The sequence below is a fragment of the Struthio camelus genome, chromosome 4 (genome assembly GCF_040807025.1).
Source record: "Struthio camelus isolate bStrCam1 chromosome 4, bStrCam1.hap1, whole genome shotgun sequence".
NCBI lineage: Eukaryota > Metazoa > Chordata > Aves > Struthioniformes > Struthionidae > Struthio > Struthio camelus.
Window position 1 is genome coordinate 10,732,921 of NC_090945.1, and position 19,842 is coordinate 10,752,762.

Sequence of the window (19,842 nt, forward strand, 5' to 3'; positions counted from 1 at the left end):
ATGACATCAAATAAAACTAGATTTTTTTTGCTTACTTTAATGCTTTATTATTGTTGATGCAAAGTATAAGGTGCTGTATCTTAGCAGTGATAAAAAATTAAATATAAGATACTGTTTGGTATGTAGCTAGTTTGGAAAACAGGCTTCTTCCTTCTTGTTCTGGGAAAGCATGGAGGAAATGCCTTATTTCTTAAGTTTGTTCAGGTCCGTCTCTTCAAGAAGTGATACAATTACATAAAGAAGGTTTGGTGACTACGCTTCTGTGTTGTGGCTTCGTTTTTGTGAAGATGCCAAAATGGACCACCTCTGACAGACTAGTCCTGTGGCTAGTAATTACTGTCAAAAAACAAGTGAGAAGCAAGGATTGCTAAATAAAAATAGCATCTCTGGTTAGAGAAATGTTAAATGGTGCAGAAAGTGAGTTCTGGAATGTGCGTTTCCAGCACTTTTTCTACCCCACGTCTTGCTGGGTTTCAAACTTCTGGGACCTGGGAAAAGACTGTGGAGAGAGGTAAGGCTTTTGTTTGCAAAAGATTTCACAGTCAGGACAGCTAGTCTAAAAAGAGTCAATAAAGCCAATCATGTCCAAACAGGCAAGAAGCAGAACAGAAGGAAGAAGTGGAAAAAATGACAGAAGGGGGCTGTAGCATGAAGGCCTCTTTATGATTTTTTTTTTTCTTGCTCTCAGATGTAGCACAAGACCGTGTGATTTATGGCAGCAAGTGAAGTATTTGGTAATACCTGCTCGCTTGTGTAGTTCATAAAAATAGGAAAACTAAGATAAATGGTATCCAGTCCATAACAATTGGGGGAAATCAGGAGACCGGCACTGAGTTGACAAATGGGTCACACCTATCTGAATAGCCTGGAATAGGGTGGCACTCGGGAGGTAATGCCAGATGTCTGGATGAGCCAGGCCAGACTCGTTTTGACCAATGAGTAGTAGTAATGACCTTCTGGAGTAGTTCTGACTTGCAGAAAACTGTTATAATCAGAAGTCATGAGCAGTGCAGCTTGCGGAAGAGAAGTCCATTCTAATTCCGGCTTCCCTTGTTGGCGAGTTTTTGAGCCTGCCTTTGGAGGCTAAAAGCCATCAAAGGCCTCGGCCGTGAGAGTCACCAGTGCAGCATCAGACCCACAGTATCATGTACCTAATATTTGACTAGTACGTTTGATCAGTGCTTCTTCTTTAGTCGTTAGTAGCTGAACATAAATGTTTGCTTGAAGTTTTGAGGCTTATCCGATGTCTCATTCCCATCGGAGTGGTTTCCAGTTCTCTACTAACGATAGCTGCAACAGGAGCTAGTGACAGAGCGGTTTAATTTTGCAGTACAGACAACTGTCAAGTCTTACCGTTTCCTTCTCTTGGCAGCTTCAGTGCTATGCCTTTCTGTAAGTGTCTGATCAGATTAACACCTGCATGTTGCCTAAATGTAGGCATCTAGAAATAGGGCAAGAGCCGTAACTGACTATTGAGGGGCTGAAAATAAGCACAACCTAAATGGAGCTTTTTCACAAACACAACTGAGACCGTTTCGTTTAGAAAAGGCAGCCAGAGAAAGACATGAATGGTAGTGGCTGCCTTCTTAATAGCTTTGCAGCTTGAGAGCAGGCCTGGGTTCTGTTCTGTGTTCCCAAGGCTATTTGTGCTTGCCTAAACCGTTGTAGGAACAAAACCAAGAATCCGGTAGTTCACTCTTTTAGGAACGTGTACAGATGAGTCATTCTCTCCTTTGTTTTCTGTTTTTGACTGGTGGGTTTTGTGTTTGCATGCTGAATCCAAGCCTGCCACTGTCTGGAAAGTGGTTTTTGCCACTGGACCACTATCTAAAAGTGCAACTACCTTTTTTTTTTTTTTCCCTGTGTTACAAAAATAAATAGCAATCATTGTCTGGCTATTCAAAGAATAGCTGAGGAGACTCAGGATGCCAGTGTTGTAGACAGAGCAAGGAATTTGGGTGCGCTGCTGTGACGTGTTGTTCCTGCTGTGGTAATTGGCTGCCTGCTCTCCTTTGTTTCAGCCACTTTGGATGAGCTTAGATGGATGCCTGCTTCTCCCTAGACATTGCGTAGGGCAGCTTGGTACCTAACTGATATTTGGATGCTGTTCTGGAAACGTGGCCTGAGAGATCGTCATGTGTGCATGAAAGCAGTTCGTACAGATCCAAGGTCTTTATTGAATCCAGCATTATCGAAAGAAGATCCATGGTTGAGTCTGTGTAAAGTGAAATGATCGGGGACAGCTTTAAAGTGGCTATTTAAGGCAGGCTGTCTGTTGGATAGAGTCCTTAGTGAAGGCTTCATGGCATAGCATTTTGTCCATCTGTTCTGTGATTTTTATGATAAGAAAGAAGCTAAAATAACTTGGGAATGTGTTCCTGTTCCTTGCCACTTGTCTGAGAAGGTCTACAAAAAAGTGAAATCGACCTGCCCGAGTCTTGTGGGAATATCGCCCATTGACATGCTTTTATTTCCAGTTGAGATCTGAAGAGTTAGTCTTTGCCTCCTGTCGTCTTTCCCGCTCCTTTCACTGCTGATCCAAAACAAAGGCTTGATTATAAGCATTTACTGGGCAACCACAAAAATTGAAGGAATTGCTTGATTTTTTTTTTGGCAGCGTTTTCCACATGCTGCTGCTGGCAGTCATGGTAACTCTTTAAACTCGCTTTTGGTTTTTGTGTTTTTTCAGGAGGAAGCTGTTGAGCCTCTCATCTTTCTTCAGAGAGTGTTCTGTGTTAATGAGAGCATTTCCACAGAAGGCAATGCTACTGTGGAGATTACGAGATCATGGTTGAGAGATGTTAGCTGGAAAAATACAGACGAAGATATTTCTCTCCTTTAGGAAAAAAGAAAAAGTAGTATTTTGAGCTGTACAGATGCAAACCTGGGACAGTTTGAAAGTATTTACCATGAATCTTAAGATTATACCTAAGAAAAAGACTGAAAGGATAGCACAACTTTTCTTCTAGTTCAGTTAATAAATATTCCTTCTTCAGGTTGTTTTTTTTTTTTATTTAAGGAAAATGATTTTTTTTTTTTTAAGAAGGATCTGCAAGTACTGTATCCCTTCTGGTTGTGAAGACCTGATTTTTTTTTTTATTTTTATTTTTGAATTAGTGCGTGCAGTGATCACTGTGGTCCAGGGTAGACTCTACTTAGTTATCATTTATGCTTCTGTTTCCTTCAAGAGGCTTTTTGACTAACTTATAACAAATTGATAGGAATTTTGAGTACTTGACTCGATTGCAGTGATGACTCTAAAAATAGAAGTGTTCCTGTCATGTAAACCTGAGAATTTGAGAGCTAAGTGAATATATCGTTCTTCATGTGAAAGTGGTACCTGTTGAGATATGTTGACATTAGCAGTCACCCAATGCACTTTACAAAACGTGTGGCTCAACAGTGCTTGGTTGGGCCTATGTTGACATCTCCAGATGAGATACTGAAAGGAAATGAAAATGGTCCAAAAAGCTCTCCTGATGTGCAGTTTGTGTGCTGTGGGTGATTCTGTTCTATTTGTTGAGATGACCAAGATGGTTCATATAGGTTTCTGTATTAAATATGCTATGTGCTATATAGAATGCCAGGGCAAGTTGCTGTTTTATCTTGGGGAGCGGTCTCATTGCTGTATACATAAAGTTACAAAGAGAAGAGCAACAAGACTTTGTCTCTGAAGTGCAGAGGTGCTCGGTTTTAGGTTTAAACTCCTCAGAGATAACTGGGTGTGATGGAACAACATAGAATCATCCCTTTGTTCCCCCAGAGTTTAATTGATGCTTCAGTGTACTGTTGTTAGTTTTACACGAATTCATTGGGGCACTGTTTTTTTTTTTTTTGTGGAGGAGAAGCGTTGTTGTCGGAAGGAATCCGTGTGAAAACTTCACCTAGAATCTGTGACCGAAAGAAGAAACACGTCAAGATTCATGGGCATTGTCCAAGTCATAGCCACGTGTTTTAATCCTGCCATGTAGATCTGTGATAGCAATGAAAAATAAATTGGACTCTCTCAGATTCTGGATTGACTGGAATTATTCTCTACTCCAGTAACTTGGAGAGAAGAACAGAGAGCTGAACTAGTGTAGAGTTGATCTCCAGGGGCATTATGGGCTTGATTCAATTGCATAAACATATACATCAGTGCCATGTGAGCAACAGTGGGGTGTATTGTTTGGTCTCTAGCTGCCAGTTCAGGAGGGCATGAGTCCCCTGAATGTCAAGTAACTTGGCTTTCACGGGCATCTCAAATGGCGTTAGCTGCTTATGACTAAATTGTGCTATAGAAGGTCCTTGTAAGAAATATGGCTTCTCAGGAATGTTGTTTAGATAGAATATGAGATGGATGTTTCTTTTACCTGAGCACAGGTTCAGGAGCGAGTAATACAGAACACTGCAGGAGAAGGCAGGAGATGGTTCACACTGCCAGGCATGTTTCCACATACAGGTGTCCCATATGGCTTGTTCCTGGATCTGTGCTCAAGTAAAAGAAATGCACAATATCATGGCAGTCTGTTATGGCCCTCAACAAAATTCATTTTTGATAAATAGATCTGTGCAGTATGTTAATATTTAGGACTGAAATCAAGACATCCAGGGCCATCACTCTAAAACTGCCACTTGCTAAGCTATGCTTTATGTTTTACAACAACTCGCGCTCTTCTACCGTCATGGACCTTCTGAAAGCAGATCACGGAATTTTCTGCAAATTCTGAGTTTAGTTCAATGTTTTCTTGCCATTGTGCAGTAGTCTATTGCATATTAGGTAATATTCCTTAACTCTGTAAAGTTTGTTTTCTCTTAGTAAGCAGGAATGGTGCTTTTTTCCAAAGTATTTTTTCTTTTTTTTGATGGAAAATATAGTGCAACATTGCAGTCTCCAGTGAAATAATTAGACCAGTTATAAGACTAATCCTTGAAATTGGCTCAGCAACTATTCTCAGTCAACAGCAGTGGTTCTATAAAGCATTTACTGCCGTTCAGGTAGATAGCGGTCTTGACTTCTGTCGGGAGAAATAACGGAACGTTATATTGAAGCCTTCCGTGTGTTTTTAGCATTGCATGCAGAACTTTGATTTCTTGGTGTGGGTATGGGTTTCTTTTGTTTGTTTAAGCTGAATTTGTCTGGGCTCATATCGCAGACACTGGCTGTAGCTGTGTCCTTCTCTGCTAGATTTAAAAAGTATCTAGATTAGATAAGTTTTTACGGTATAGGTACTAGTAGACAGTGATCAGACCATCTCTCAAATTTTTTTTTCAGCGAGATAAACAGATTGAGATCTTTATGTTTCTTTAGCTTAGGCAGGATTTCAGTTTCTTGAGTATCTCCTTTTTTCTAGCTGTTTCTCTGACATCCTTTGCAATATGGCAGGATGAAGTGTTAAGTATGTTGAGGCAGTGAAGAGGGAGGAAAGGCTAGAAGTATGAATGAAATCGGAATTAGTGGAATGAAAATGGCTGGAGAACATAGATGCAATAGCTGAGGCAATAGAGACTATTATGAAATTAAATCCAGTTGGTTTTGAAATTTGCATCAATGTTCTTCACCTTAGTGGAACTCTCCAGCTAAACAAGTTTGCACATCATCCTCACTTAACTGCTGTTTCACTCCAGAATCGGTATGAAAATATGGTGCTAAAAATGTTGCTCTGCCAAATGTGCCTAATGCTGCATGATAGAAACAGCTGAGTATATCACAGAAGTAACAACTTTGAGTCGTCTTTTCTTTACATCTTCAACCGTAAATCTGCTGCTTATTTCAAAAAATTCCATCTGTGAGTGACGTTTAATTACAGTGGGATCTATTCTGCCCTGCACCGCTGACTAGCGGAGACGCTGGGTTGTGTCTGGAGTTGCGGAAGAAAGAGGAAACGTGGTCTTCCTGGTGCTTCTTACTTCTCTCTGGTTCTGTGCTGGCTGGTGACATGGAGTGAGAGAAGGCTGCTGAGAGGCGCTCCCTTCGGTACTGGTATCCAGAATAGGAAGTTGCTGCACTGCCGCAGGTAGCGTCGCTTGTAACGCGCCTTCTCTGGCCCTCGCTCGGCATTTCAGAGCATCAGCAATATCTCCTTAGGCATCAAATGCAGAAAGCAGGTATGATGCAGGGAATTCTTCTCTTACTTGAAGAACATGCATCCCACTGGCTCGATGACCTTATCTATCCTACTGTTTTTTGCTGTGAATGATTTTTCAAAGAACCGGATGAGCCTTCACTTTATGTTACTTCATGTTAACTGACAGGTGACGGTAGGTTTCTAAATGCTAGCTTTGATCTTTATGAATCTTTGTCTCCTTAGTTCCGGTGCAGGCTTTTGTTGACAAATCTTTTTGGTCAGGCCTGAGACGAAATAAGACACTCCAAATTGCTGTTTATTATGTGATCGTTCTGTTCCCAAATCTGGACCAAGACACCTCTGAAATCACATATTTGGAGGAAATACCTGGGGGATCCAAATTCATGGATTTGGATGACTCTGACTGTGATAAAGTAAATGCATCACCTGCTGCTAGTTCTGAAATTCTATAATCCCAGTCTTAGCTGGAACTTTGGTTTTCTCACGGGAACGGAGGCTTGCCTATGTGCAGGAAATGTGGAATGAGGACTTAGTAAGTGCAAAACATTTAACTAGTGAGCTTTAACAAAATGGATGAGTTGTCCGTACCGTTATCCAGGAAATGAATTTGAAAAACAAGAAAAGAAAGCCCTCTTAAGCAAGCAGTCAGCCAGCCAGCAAAAACTTTCTTAAGAAATGGCAGCGTATTGAAGCATGTTGAAGTTATGCAGGAATCACACGGAGATTTCAGAAGCAGAGGAGGTTCAGCTACCTGGCAACAGGGTACTAAAGTCCATGTCATTGACCAAATCTAGATGTTTGTTTCATTCCCGTTTCCATAGATTTGAGCAACTTTGAATACCGAGATGTTTAGCAAAGAGCGTTTTTTGGCCCAGCTCTTCTAAATCTTACCTTAGAAACTTTCTGTTGCCATGGTAACATGGGCAAGGCTTTTACTGTCAGTCAAGCTCGAGATAGAAAACTGTATCCTTTTGAAACATGTACTAGGAGCACAACTTAATAAAATCATCAATATTTATGCAGCACATAATTTCTTCAGACAGACTGGACACCATCTGTCACAGTCTGATTTAATTCTATGGTTATAGCAGAGTGAACTGACAGTGTAAAAATTTTCACAAGTCAACTGTAAGCATATTATGGTTTTCGAGTAAAGACGTGAAATGCTGTTAATGGTGATTGTGCGCTCATGTTTGTAAAAGGGGCACGTGCTCTTTGGGGTGTGTGTTTGTGATTTCTGTTTGTTTCCTGAAATGAGTTTAAGTTTTGTTTACTGCGCTATTGTACTGGAATCATTTGTAACTGAATCCTTGATATATGCCTTATGCATTTCTGCAGGGGAAGTGGAGCATGCAGTCATTCACTGTGGAAGAATTATTGAATACAGGAAATGGTAATTTTAAAAATTGAATTATAGTTGAGATCTTAACTACTTGTTTTTAGTCTCAAATGGTGACTTAACAATTTTTATTTTTTTTCCTCTTCTGCGGTACTCATTCAGTTTATAGCATGGTTTACATCTTAAGTAATATGTGATGTCATTAGGGTAATAAAGCACACCTGATCAGTTTGCTCAAGGAAACTGGTGCATTTTAGTGTCTCTTCATTTGCTAGTTTGGCAGGATGTATAGCCCTTGACAGTAGACAGACTAGTGAAGGGGGGAAGTGTGCTAAAATCTTCTAATTGGTATTTATGTAGTTGAATAACTGCCACGGTGGTTTTTGCCTACAAATGCAGCAACTGAAGTTACAGATGTGATAGCTATTTCATGTCCAATAAGAAGATGCTAATTCTCACTTTCATGCTTTAAGTTACTCATTCAATTCATTCCCTTTGTTGGAGGAAGCACTTAGTCAATTTTGTTTTTATCTGATTCGGGGCCCAGCGAAGTATACGTGCATCCTTCTATTGATATTGATGAGATTTGGATTAGGACTGTTTATCTTAATTGTGATGAGCGTAAAGGCTTGAACACTTTCACTTTGTACGTTTGTGTGTTTGCGTGTTTGTGCACGTTTCTCTTGTGTGAGTGCCCGTTTCTCAGTGCTTAATGCAACTCTGCCAAGATTTGTTTTATGCTGCGTAAGAACTTGATTCAGAAATAGCTGGTAGTGAATTGCTCAGTTTGACTTGAACCATTTTTGTCAGAAGGTACTCTTTGCTCTTACCACATACAAGCCAGGTTTTCAACCTCTAAAATAATACCTTCTCCAAAATAATGGAGTAATTGCCTGATTTCGCAGTTGCCTTTATGATTTATAAGCAAGTGATCAGTATAACTCCTCAGGTCAGTTACTGTTAATCAGTCACTGCCTTATACAAATTCTTCTGGTGGATCTGTTATACCTATTCGCTGTCTCCTTCAGTTAAAGCCTGCCTTGTGAAAAACTGAGTCCAGTGGATTTGTCCAACAGCCGTGGCCTTCCCTGCCCTGTTCTTGCCCATTCTCTGTTACCGCCTTTGGTTGTCTTTGGTTATGCTCTAATTACAGTAGCTCTTTTATAGTTATGCTCTATGATGTATATGGTGTGCCTGTTTGCACAGTACTTGGCCTTTTTGATAGCAGTTAACGGGAAAGCTGCTGTCATGCCAATCATACTTATTTTGCCACCTCAGTTGAGTTCCTTCAAATTTGTTGATCTGCATAGTGGAGTGGAGGATACTTTGAGGTTAAGAGAAAAGAACAAGGTGTTTGACGAGGGGTGGAAGGGCTGGTAAAGAATATTTGCGGCTTGCTTACCTTTTCCAAGGGCATCTCTCAGCCCTTAGGGTAATGATCCTTTGGAAAAGGAAATAGCTTCAAAGGCCTTTTGATGAAGATAAGAGCGAAATCCAAAATTATTCTTTCTGTTGCCTGAGATAAAGTCCAGGTCAGCCTTCAGTAATTATTTGTTGGAATGAAATTAAATAAAATAAATTAAGAACTTTGAAGTTCTTAGATTTTATTAAAACGGGTTGAGAAGTCCAGTACACTGGAGACTTCTAAAGCAGGCAAATCAGATCTGCACAAAAATAGTTCATATTTCTAGTACTCAGGCCTGAAAAGTAACTTTGGAGTAAAGGAACTCTCGAATCTGGCGTACAGCGAGCACGTACCTTGGGAGAGTAGCCGTGGCCTACTGAGTCCGAGTTCCAGCTTATGTAGATGCTACATTGCACTACTTCTATGTTAAACTTGACTCTGCAACATTACATTAGCCTGGAACCATAGGAAATGAGGACTGAACGTGATCTTGAGGGATCACTTAGTTCTAGTTTCTGTACTGACTTGGATGAAAGAATTTGTTCCAGTGATTGCTTTGTCATTTTATCCCTTAAAACAATGAGACTCTTGCTCATTCGGATTTTAACTGCCTTAATTGAGTGTGATCTGTTTGGCCGGTGAAAAGAGTATGAACTATATGAGGCAGAGCTGAATGGGGTATGTAGAAGCTCCTGAATCACCACGGTTTGCAGCCCAGTGCATTAAGCCATTGCCAATTTCAGATTACTTCAATATGCCAGACTGCAGTCTTTGGCAATTTAAGAGCTGCAGCATTCAGCCATCTATGCAGCAGAGACAGCAGGCTTTAGTGGGAATGGCATAAACTGCTTGAGCAATTCTAGTTTAGTCCCGAATTTCATGTGGGTTAATGCCGTGGGTCACTGAGTGCTTCCGCTTCTGGCGGAGCTGGTGGTAATGTAGCTACTGGATCCCTGGTAGCACCGTTTCAGAAGATTCGTACGGTATCTGTTAATGGTGAGCGCAAAGCCACAGCTGCTTTTCTCTGTCTGTTAAAAGCAGTGCTTAATTCGTTTAAAGAGACTTACCTACACTACCTACATCACTTACCTACATATATTTTTCATAATTTTATTACTATTTTTAAATAAATAGCATCAGCAAACAAGGAGTTGGCAATGCAGGTGGATCAGAATCTCAATTTAACATTGTTATTTCATGTTTGATGGGTGCTCTCTTTTTGTTTGCTTGAATACAGAACTGAATGTGAGCAAACCCTGACATAATTGTTCTCCGAACCTCAGTGCTCCCAGTCTGTCTGATCAAAATAGGTCACAGAGATACAGCCTACTGCTCATCTCTTGGACTAAAATTGTATGTGCTTATTTGGGAATTTGTTTAAATAGGACGAGAGAAAGCTGTGTATGAAGAAAGACTGATGCTTGTGAGTGCTGTAGAAGCACAAAGGAAGTATAAGAGCTTAACTGAAATGAACTTAATTGGCTTATGGTGACCTCTGTAGCTATCCTCATGTTGTAAACATCTACTTCAGTGCAGTTTATGTTATATTGAGCCCATGTCCTCTTCTGCTCTTGCCTGTCGTGGAGGGCTGTTAAGGTCAGGGCAGCTCTTCTGGGAAACGGGTGCCAATGGAATCTAGCCTAAAAACATCTTTAAATTATTTCGCTGAAGTTTTCTGCACTGTGTCAGGCCATTGCAGTTTTAATCTGAGGCTTAATTCCAGGCCAGGCGGCATTTTATTGCATCTTTGTGCATCTTGGCCCAGCCAGTGAGCCATCTCAACAAGACACCACAAAAAGTGAGCTGTGATGGCTACAGACAAGGGTGAAGTGAAATGCTGGTATTGCTCTAGGCAGCTGCATCCCTTTATCAGTAAAAGCAGCCCCTGAAAAGATGCTCTTTTCCATTAGATCTGTTGTTCAAAAGACAGATACTCTAATTACATTCTGAAGCCTCTGTCACCTCTGTTAGAACTTAAGCTTTTTGTTGTTTTTTTAACCCTTTCCTCCTCCCCTCCCAGGCTCATAATCGTGTCAGAAACATCGTTTCCCCTTCCTCCTTTTTTCTGCACCAAGGAGTAGGCAGTTAATGCCACTTACAAAGGTCGTCTTCTGTCTACTGACACATTCAGTGGTTTTTCCTCCAGGAAAGCTCTCCCTGTAAATGTATCCTGAACATTTTAGGTAATACAGTTACAATATGTGGGTGGACCACAGTAGAAATTGTTGCCCCCAATTAGTAATAAACTTGTATGTACATATATATGTATTTATGTATATGGATATTTTGTGGTTGCTGAAGTGTGGCATTTCTCCAAATGGGCAGCAGTCTTGTGTTTTCACAGTAAACAGCCCCCCCCCCCAAAAAAAAAAAAAAAAGAAAGAAAGAAAGAGTACTACATAGGCTTTGTTCACAGAGGTAGCTTCGTTCTGGAATTTTGCGTAACTTTAAGTGTTTTCCTAGAATATTGTTGAAGAAGACTGAAAGTATGAAAGAAGCCTGAAAGTACGAAAGAAGTTACTTTTCAGGGTATTCTCTTGTCATTCTACAGAGTCTGGAATGGATGAAACTCTTCTCAGAGTGTTGTACCCATCATCTGTACTGGAAGGGGAAGTAGTTCTTCAGTGCAAACGTGACATATGGTAGCAGAAAATACTGTCTAAGAGGCCTATAGAGGAAAGACATGTTATGATATGGGAGAAAGAAAAACTTAGTTATGGGGACAAAAAAAACTCCAAAAACCTACACACAGGATTTGGTGAATTTTAATACTGTCAAAAGAGGAAGTTCTTAATGACAGCAGGAAACTTGCTTTTTTGTTTTGGTTTTTTTTTTTTTTTTAGTTTTCCCAATCCTGTGATGGGTGTGTGTTTGTTTTTTTTTTTCCCCCCCACCCCCCATAACTTGTATTTTCTGCTAATGGTAGCTGCTGCTACTCTTCTAGCTGTCAGTTAAAAATTGCCCTTTACTCCCTGCCCCTCCTACCCTGAAAAATACAGGTTGAGTTAACTGCCGATTGCTGAAGCCTATGTGTTCAGATATGCCATGATTACTGAGACCAATTATTCCACTCCCTAAAACTGTCTGGACTGCTTGACTATGTCTGCTGTGTAGGTCTTGCAGGCTGCTGTGGAGATTTTAACACTGCTGCCCTCTGTACCTCTTTCAGGGCCTTGGTGGCATTGCTAAGGCGTTCTCTGGGCACATAATGTACCTTTGCATGCTTCTTTGCTGTGCCATCTTCTCCTTGAGTGTAAGGTGAAACCTGGAGGAAATTTCCGCAGTGGTTGTTAGTCTGCAGTATAGAGCTGTAAAGTGAAAAACAGGAACATCAGCGGAGCAGTAGTGTGTTGTGTGTGTTGTGTTTTGTTTGAAATTAATAGGTTCATGTGCATGTGGAAAAGATGCATGATGAAGATCAAAAGAAAGACTGATAGAACACGCAGGTGAAACAGGCTGGTGAAGAAAGGAGTGGAGGGATGTAATAGGATTAAAGGAAAAAGGGATAGCTCGGGCCCAGATGCAGCCAGTGACTTGCTACACCCGTGGTCCCACTGTTCGTTTTTGTTGTTGGTCAGTTATATCTGTGTCAGTGTATGGCCTGCTAAAGGCACTTGGATTAACCTCAGAAAGGCAACAGATACCCAGCCTGGTGCAGATGAAATCTGTGGCATCGGTTCTGGGTCATACGGACTGTGTTTGGCTGTGGCCATAGAAAAGCCTGTGGAATATTCAGAACAGTAGCGGGAAAGCTGCTTTGGGTTCCCTGGAGCTTCATTTGACAGATATATTCCGAGTGAAATATTTTTGTGCTTCAACAGAGATGTATTCCAGCAAGGTGGAATTTCAGTGTAATATTTCTGACCAGGTCTTATTTGGATGTAAATGCCTGGAAGTCTAGTCTAGTGTAATAGTCTTATGGGCATACTTTATTTGCCGGTAAATATCAGAAGAGGAGAGACATCCTGTGACTTGTAATAAACAGAAGGAAAGGTTGCTGGACGAGGAGAACAGTTCGTAAGCCTGGAATGGTAGGTGGTTAATGCTAGTATTCTGTGACTACTCTGCTTTTGCAGGGTGTGGTGGTGAATACTGATTGCTGCTTAAAAAATAAGAGAGGAGGAAAGGGACAAGGAGGCAGATTAATGAAGTAAGTAAACTGCTAACCAAAGCAAGGTAGCTGCATAACTCTTCTTGATGCTAGAAGGCATGAAGAGTGACCACCAGCTCTGATTCTGTCAGTTCAAAATGCAATAGTACCCCGGTGCTGTGGGACCCTCTGCAAGTGCCAGGTTGTTAATCCTGGGATTTTGGACGTTTTAGTAATGGGCACAATGTACTGGTAATGGGGAGATCTATAGTCATCTCTTGGTCTTCTAAGGGACTCCCTCCTCAGAGGGATATTGCTTGCCCATGTATGCTTTGAATAGCTGCGAAGGAAAGGAAATGCCTTCTGCGCTTTTCCTGCTTGAGAACAAAATGTAAATTTAATTTCAAATAGTTGTGTTTTTTGGGGGGGGTGGGTATTTATGCATGTGCATATAGCAGTTAATGCAAACAAAAGGGCAGATCTGCACTGAATGAATTCTTCCTGTTATTACCTCCTCTCTGCACTGACTAGCTCCCTGATGTTGCAGATGCCTGAGCTGCTACTGCTGATAAGTGCTACAGAAGGCTATTCAGCTTCCCTTTGCTGTGCTTTGTCCCCTGATTCACTAGGAGATACTGTAGCTGTGGCTGCAGATTAGGCTTTTCTCTTCTCTCCCTCCCCTTGCCCCCCCCCCCCCGAGATTTCTATGTGCTTTGACGTCATGTGTGCTCCTTTCAGTTGCCATAGCAGCCCCATTCCCCAAGCTCTCTGCCTGTCTCCTCTGGTAGGTTCCACAATGGTACAGCCAGCATCACGCTGCACAATGGTTTCCAGGCAGTGAAAGAGCGTGATTCAGCAAGCCACTCTCTTTTTTTTTTCCTTTTATTTCGTTATTATCAGACGTTTTGGCTCCCCTTTTTCCATTCTGCTTTACCTGTTCCCCCAGGCTTTTATTTAGTTCTTGAAAGAAAAAATTAATTTTCCTTGAATGCAGCTGCCTCTCTTTTTATTTTTATTATCATCATTAATAATAACCCATCTTTTCCTCGGCCCTGTTTGGAATGTGGTTTAAAAATACCACCTAAAATCACAGTTTGGGGAAAAGGTTGCTGGACGAGAAGAATATAGTTCGCAAGCACGGAATGGTAGGTTGATGATGCTAATATTCTATGACTAACCTGCTTTTGCAGGGTGGGGTGATGAATATTGATTGCTGCTTGAAAAAATGAGAGGGGGGAGAGAGACGGAGCGGCAGGTTAATGAAGTAAACCGCTAACTGAAGCAGGAAGGCTGCAGCAGTACATATTTTGTGGCCAGAGGACCATCGTCGTCTTGTGTTCGGGTGTGTATGAGCTTTTCTGTTTGGGCACTTCAGGTGACTGGTGGTGGTGAGAGCGATGCAGAGGCACAGCACGGACAGGAGTGATAGTGCTTTAACAGCTGGCTCATGTAAACAGTAGTGTTTTACCTAGCCTCATCGCTGCTAATACTGCTTGGGGGTTTGGGGAGGAAGGAGGAATCTTGGCTTGCAATTTAGTAGAAATGAATAAGTTATGTGGGTTATATAGTTTGTGTAGAGCCATATAAAAATTGAGTTTGTAAGAATGACAAGAGAGGGTAACGATCAGCAGCTTTAAGATCTAGAGGACAGAAATCTCGGCCTTTTGCAGAGGGGCTGAATTCGAACAAGAAAAGGAAGTGTGGTGGGGGGGGAAGAGATTGTTTGAAAAACTATGTTGATGGGCTGAATGTGGGGGCTGTGAGGGGCCGTTATAAGAAAGTGGTCTCTTAAGGTAGGCATCCCTCTACTGCATAATTCCCAGGTGCAAGCGAACAAACAAGCACTGTGTTTTATGGAACAACCAAGAGCTTATAGGAAAAGTGTTTACAGCACGCTACAGGGCAGTTATTTTGCGAAGGAGAATTCAACACTTGGTAGACGCTGCAGTGAAATCAATGTTGCTTTGCAGGGAAATCATCTGGCAGCTATTGCTGTAGGAAGAAATGTTTTGTTCTTTTCTGCAGAAAGGCTTTATTAGCAATAATACAAATTTTACTTGGATGATGAAGTGTGACAGCGTTGCTTAATAAGCATACTGTGCTTCCAGTGAACTACAGTGGGCATGTTCCATGGCTTCACGCCTTGAGTGATTGTAAGCTTGTTTACATGGATTCTTTTTGCTGCATAGCTTTACGATATCCTCAATGCAGGCTTCTCCTTCTCTGATGCATTCACTCCGAGTTTTGCAAGAGACCTTTTTAAAGGCAGACCAACGTTATGTGAAAATACAAAGTTTGAAAAGGGAAGGGAAGGCACGGAGTGGGTGGCAGTTTTTAAGAGGAAAATGTAAACTGATATATTGTTTGTGTGTGTTCGGGTTTTTTTTTTTCTTGTTCACTTTGTTTTGTTTTTTTTCTTCTTTCCTTCCTTCCTGAAATAAGCTTCCTGGAGGGCTCAGAGCTTATCATGCAAGTCAGCTTTGGAAAAAGGGAAAGGTTAAGATACAGCAGAGCGGTCTTGTGTTTCGCACCTCTTGTGTATTGCACCGGGCTGTTTGTCTTTGCTCGCATGTAAATTACATTTGGTTACCTTACCTTGAGGACTGTCAAGTGTGCCAAACCTCTTACCTTTTAACCCTGTGTTGGAACATTACTCCGTAGCCCCTGACCGGGGCTACCAAGGAGCGAAGTGTTTTAATCTCTGGGGTTCCTGCTCTGTGCTCACTCTTCGTACTAGAAAACGTGCCATAAAATATCTTTTTCAGTTGACTTGACAAAATTCCTTTCTCTTCTGGGGGCACAGCTGTGAATGACAAAGGTGATACAATCTGAACCATTAAACAGTGTTTTCACTCCCTGACTCTCAGTAACCTGCGTTCTCACACGCTGCTCTGTCCTGCTGTTACAGAGCATGCGTAAATTGCCAGGATCCTGTGGTTATTATGGTTTTGTTGAGCTTTAGGCTTGCAGAGATGCTTCTAAAAGGGGTAAGGGCAAAAATCACTTGATGTGGAAAAATTAGTTGCCCTCAGCTGCCTGTTTTCCTGCTCAGTAATAGAAAATGCACCTCTCATTGTTAGTAATACACATGTATGCTAGAAGGGGCTTTTTATGAGCAGACCTTGGGGATTTTTTTTTCTCCTGTAAATGGTTGACACGTCTCTAGCCATTATTTAAAGACTTAATAATACTGGATCAATAACTGTAAGGCCAAGTATCTTCCGGAGGTGTTCAAATGGGAGATCTGACTTTTAAAAAACAATGGAAGAGCTACCAGAATTTCCCTGCTGTGGTATTTGGCGTGTTGTAAGGCCCGCTCCTAGTGTGTGGTCTGTTGTAAAGCTCATGCAATTTAAAGGAGAGCTAAGGCAGGCCCAAAGGAGTGGGATGTTGGCGTTGTTCTTGCACGCAAAGTTATATTTTTATTAAGATTTGGCAGGCAGAAAAAACTGAATTCAGAGAAAGATTTTCAGCTTTGAAATTTTCAGTCTCTGAAACTGTAGTTCAGTGCAGACTACGCCATTACTTGCATAACTCCTGAACAGCAGAAAATATCACCTTGTTGATAAGCCTTCAAAACAAAGCAAGTCTTTAATGTGTTTATTATGGCAAGCACTCAGTAGCCATAGAGCCTTTCATTCCTCTGGTTTCATTTTGCGCTCATAATAGCCCTGTTAAAATTACGCCTCACAAGTGTAGTGATTGCAGTGTTGAGCATTGTTGTGGCTCTGTTATGTTATCGGGAGAAAAGGAGAGACTTCATTGGACTGCTATACTAAATGAAAATACAAACTGGCTTCCTGCATTCATGCGCTGCTACCCTTTTCTGTGGTTCTTGCAAGCTCCCTGTTTTGAATCAGGGCACCTGCAAGAATCATTAACTCAGAAAAGGCACCCGTTTAAAACCAAAAATGTTGCTTTTGCTGTCAGGTCTTTTTCTTCAGTTTCTTGCAGCACCATCTGTGGAGACAGACATCTGAAAATTTTTCATAGAAACAAAACATCTTTTGTACTCAAGAAACCTTGTTTGTTTAAAACTGAAAGCAAAGTACAACTTCATTAGTGTGCAATATCGGGTATTGAGATTGTGTTTCCTTTCTTTTCTACTTTGATAATGAGATTCAAGTATAGATTGCAAGCAGTATAGAGGACAGGACAGAACTTAATTGTCCCCAGTCCACTGATTTCAGAAATTTATAACTTGGCAATCCATTTTCCATGAGTGGTGATACTTTGTTTTCTGAGGAGCAGTTGTGGCTAGTTCTTTAAGAGAGCAGGAAGGGAACCTCAATCTTTTTTTGTTGTGGTTTGTTTTGATTTAGTTGTGTTGTGTTTTACTTCATAGTGTTATTTTTAATAAAGGATTTTTCACACAAGCTTACTGATGGCAGTGGAGCCTTCCCCTGGGGAAGGGATATGAAGGTCACAAGCTTCTCTGTGCCTTAGGATGGCCCGGACTATGCCTGGAGCGTAGGACAGAGTCACAGCACCTGTCACAGGTAGAAAAATTAAAAGCAGCTGTTGTATTTCCATACTTTCAGGCTTTTCTCCTCTTCAGGGAAAAGAAGAGGTTGATGGTTGCATTAGTACAGATCCTTGCTTACATCACAGCGATGACACTGAGGGGGAAATTTCATGTTGTTTTAATCTTGTGTAGTTACTTTGCGCTGTGGTTGGCTTACCGAATGTCCTGTTACAGCACTGTCACAACCTTCTTCTTTGGAATATACAGTAAAGGTAGAAAGCTCAGAAGAGGGAAATACTGATTCCAGTCAAGTCAATGGCTGTCTCACGAGGTTTTCATGCTAGAAAGTCAGACACTTTGGGAAATTAGGGACAGCTAATTTCAATGGGACTTCAGGGAGTCTGAGTGTGTGCAGATCTTGGCTGACTTCAGTGAAGTGTTGTGGGCCCACTCTCATTAAACCGTTCTTTTTGCATGAAGATTTTTAATCTTCTGGTCTTGCTACCAAGTTTCACAGTTCAGTTCTCCTTTGGGCCGTCTGAAAACGTTGCCTGAATCTTAGGGACATTTCACTGATGACTGCATCTGCCTTCCATTTTAAATTAGCTGCCTAGTTTGCGTACCTGGAATTTTTGTCACAGACTGGATCCCAAAATGGTGCCAGTAATGGGAGAATGGTAGGTGTAGTAGCAATTTTCAAGACCAGCTACTGAGATGGCTGTGCAGTTTTTATCTTTACTCCTTTTATTTGCTGTTATACCACAAGTCTTTACACTTGTTGTTTACCCTATCTCTTCAGATAGTCTGTGAGTTTCTTAACTGCAAGCACTTCATTGTTTGTATGTGCTTTGTCATGGGGAGGGTGTTGGTTTTTTTTTTTTTTTTTTTTTGAGGATGCTAATATGATAAGCACAGCAATTCACAGATCTTCTTTTATGTCTCTATGTATCTCAGAAAACTCATAAAGATATTCATAGCATTTGTGTTGCCAATTCACATGATCGCAAGTCCTTCAACTTTTAACTTAAAACCAGAAGTATTAGAGAAAAGTGACTGTGTATGAATCTCAACTTGTTTTAGTGAAAGTTTGTGGTCTTGATTTCCTGCCTCCTCCTCCCCGCAAGCCATGACATGTCTTCCATTGAAACAACACTTAATCCTGCATTACTTTCTATCTTTAGTGTTTTTTTTTTTTTTAAATGAAAGGGAGCAAGCTAACGACTTGTACAGATGCTGTCCCCAGCTGAATGCGTTACGGTGATATCATAAAATCTTTAGTTTCTGTTACATGATGTGCTACTATTGACATTTCAGGTTTGCTTAGTTTTCTGAAATTATTCTGTGTATATCTAGCTTTAAAGATTACAAACCAAGTATTTTTTTTTCTCTGTTTTGTCTTTAGGGCTAGTATTAGAAACCTGTACCTGCAGCAGGCCAGATTCAAATATCAGCTATGGCAACCCATGTATGAAGTTGACCCCTTTTCAACCATTTCCTATAGATGAGACATAGCACTCGCTGTGGTGAGTCAACAGTGGATTGTTTTATTAAATCATACTTTGTGATAAAATAGTGCCTAGTGCCAAAGTGCATGCGTATATATATAAAAATATATAAATATATATATGTATAAAGCTTGAAAACTCTAAGTTCTAGTATTTTTTTAGTCCTCATGAACATGATGCTTTCTTGTTATAAAAGAACACTTGACGTGTCACTTCTGGGTTGTACAGTTATTAGATGAGACATGCTGGGAGAATTGTTTTGGTGAAGGTGTGGCGATAGCAAAGTAATTAAGAAAAAATTATGTATGCAATGTTCTGGACTTGATATGACTGCTAGTTTGTGCCGTTGTTCATAATTGTGGTTTTCTATCTTTTGTGTTTTGGGGAGGGGAAAAGAAGGTAATTTTATTTCTCAGGCTGTAAGATGACTGAGAAAGAGTGAGGAATCCTGACAGGGCTTATTGGCATAAACCTCTGTATTCTTGGGCAGGAAAATAGTGTGAGAATAGTGACAAAAAGCAAGTAATGTCTAAAAGATCCTGTGACTTCAAGCATCTCTAACTCTGCTAATAATTTTGATGAAGGTTTCATATGTAAAATGTCATTTTGATCATGATAGCTTTCAAGTTAGATTATTTTGGTTTACCTTTGGGTTAGGAGCAGCTATCTTCAATGGTCTCATGTACTCTTACAATACTCTTACAAATTTTTTGAGGCCTTGTAACTCTAAGGTGAACAAATTTCTGTTCGAAACAAGCTTATGTTCATTGTTTCCCTAACACTAGCTAAGTGTTTGCTAGCTCCAGTGACTTTACTGTATACCAGCATAACCTGAAAGCCGTTAGCTTTAAAAAGAAGCCACAGGTGCAAGTTTATCTGTAGACTTCATGCAGAGCTTGTGTGATTTGGCTTTTACCAGTGGTCAGTGTCAAGCCTCATTCCTGGAGCTATTAGATAAACGAGATTCAGA

The 19,842-nt window shown here is 40.8% G+C and overlaps 1 protein-coding gene across 7 annotated transcripts in view; it reads left to right on the forward strand.

Annotated features, from left to right (window-relative positions):
• Positions 1 to 13,688: 13,688 nt before the first annotated feature.
• MAPK10 (mitogen-activated protein kinase 10) overlaps positions 13,689 to 19,842 on the forward strand; it is a 187,861-nt gene continuing 181,707 nt past the window's right edge. For 2 of the 7 annotated variants that reach the window (XM_068941435.1, XM_068941432.1), the window contains exons 1-2: positions 13,690 to 14,047; positions 18,770 to 18,890. The gene's annotated coding sequence lies outside the window, so the exon portion shown is untranslated. Of the gene's footprint in view, positions 14,048 to 18,769; positions 18,891 to 19,842 lie in introns of all 7 variants that reach the window. The other 5 variants (XM_068941436.1, XM_068941433.1, XM_068941439.1 and 2 more) reach the window with 4 other exon arrangements.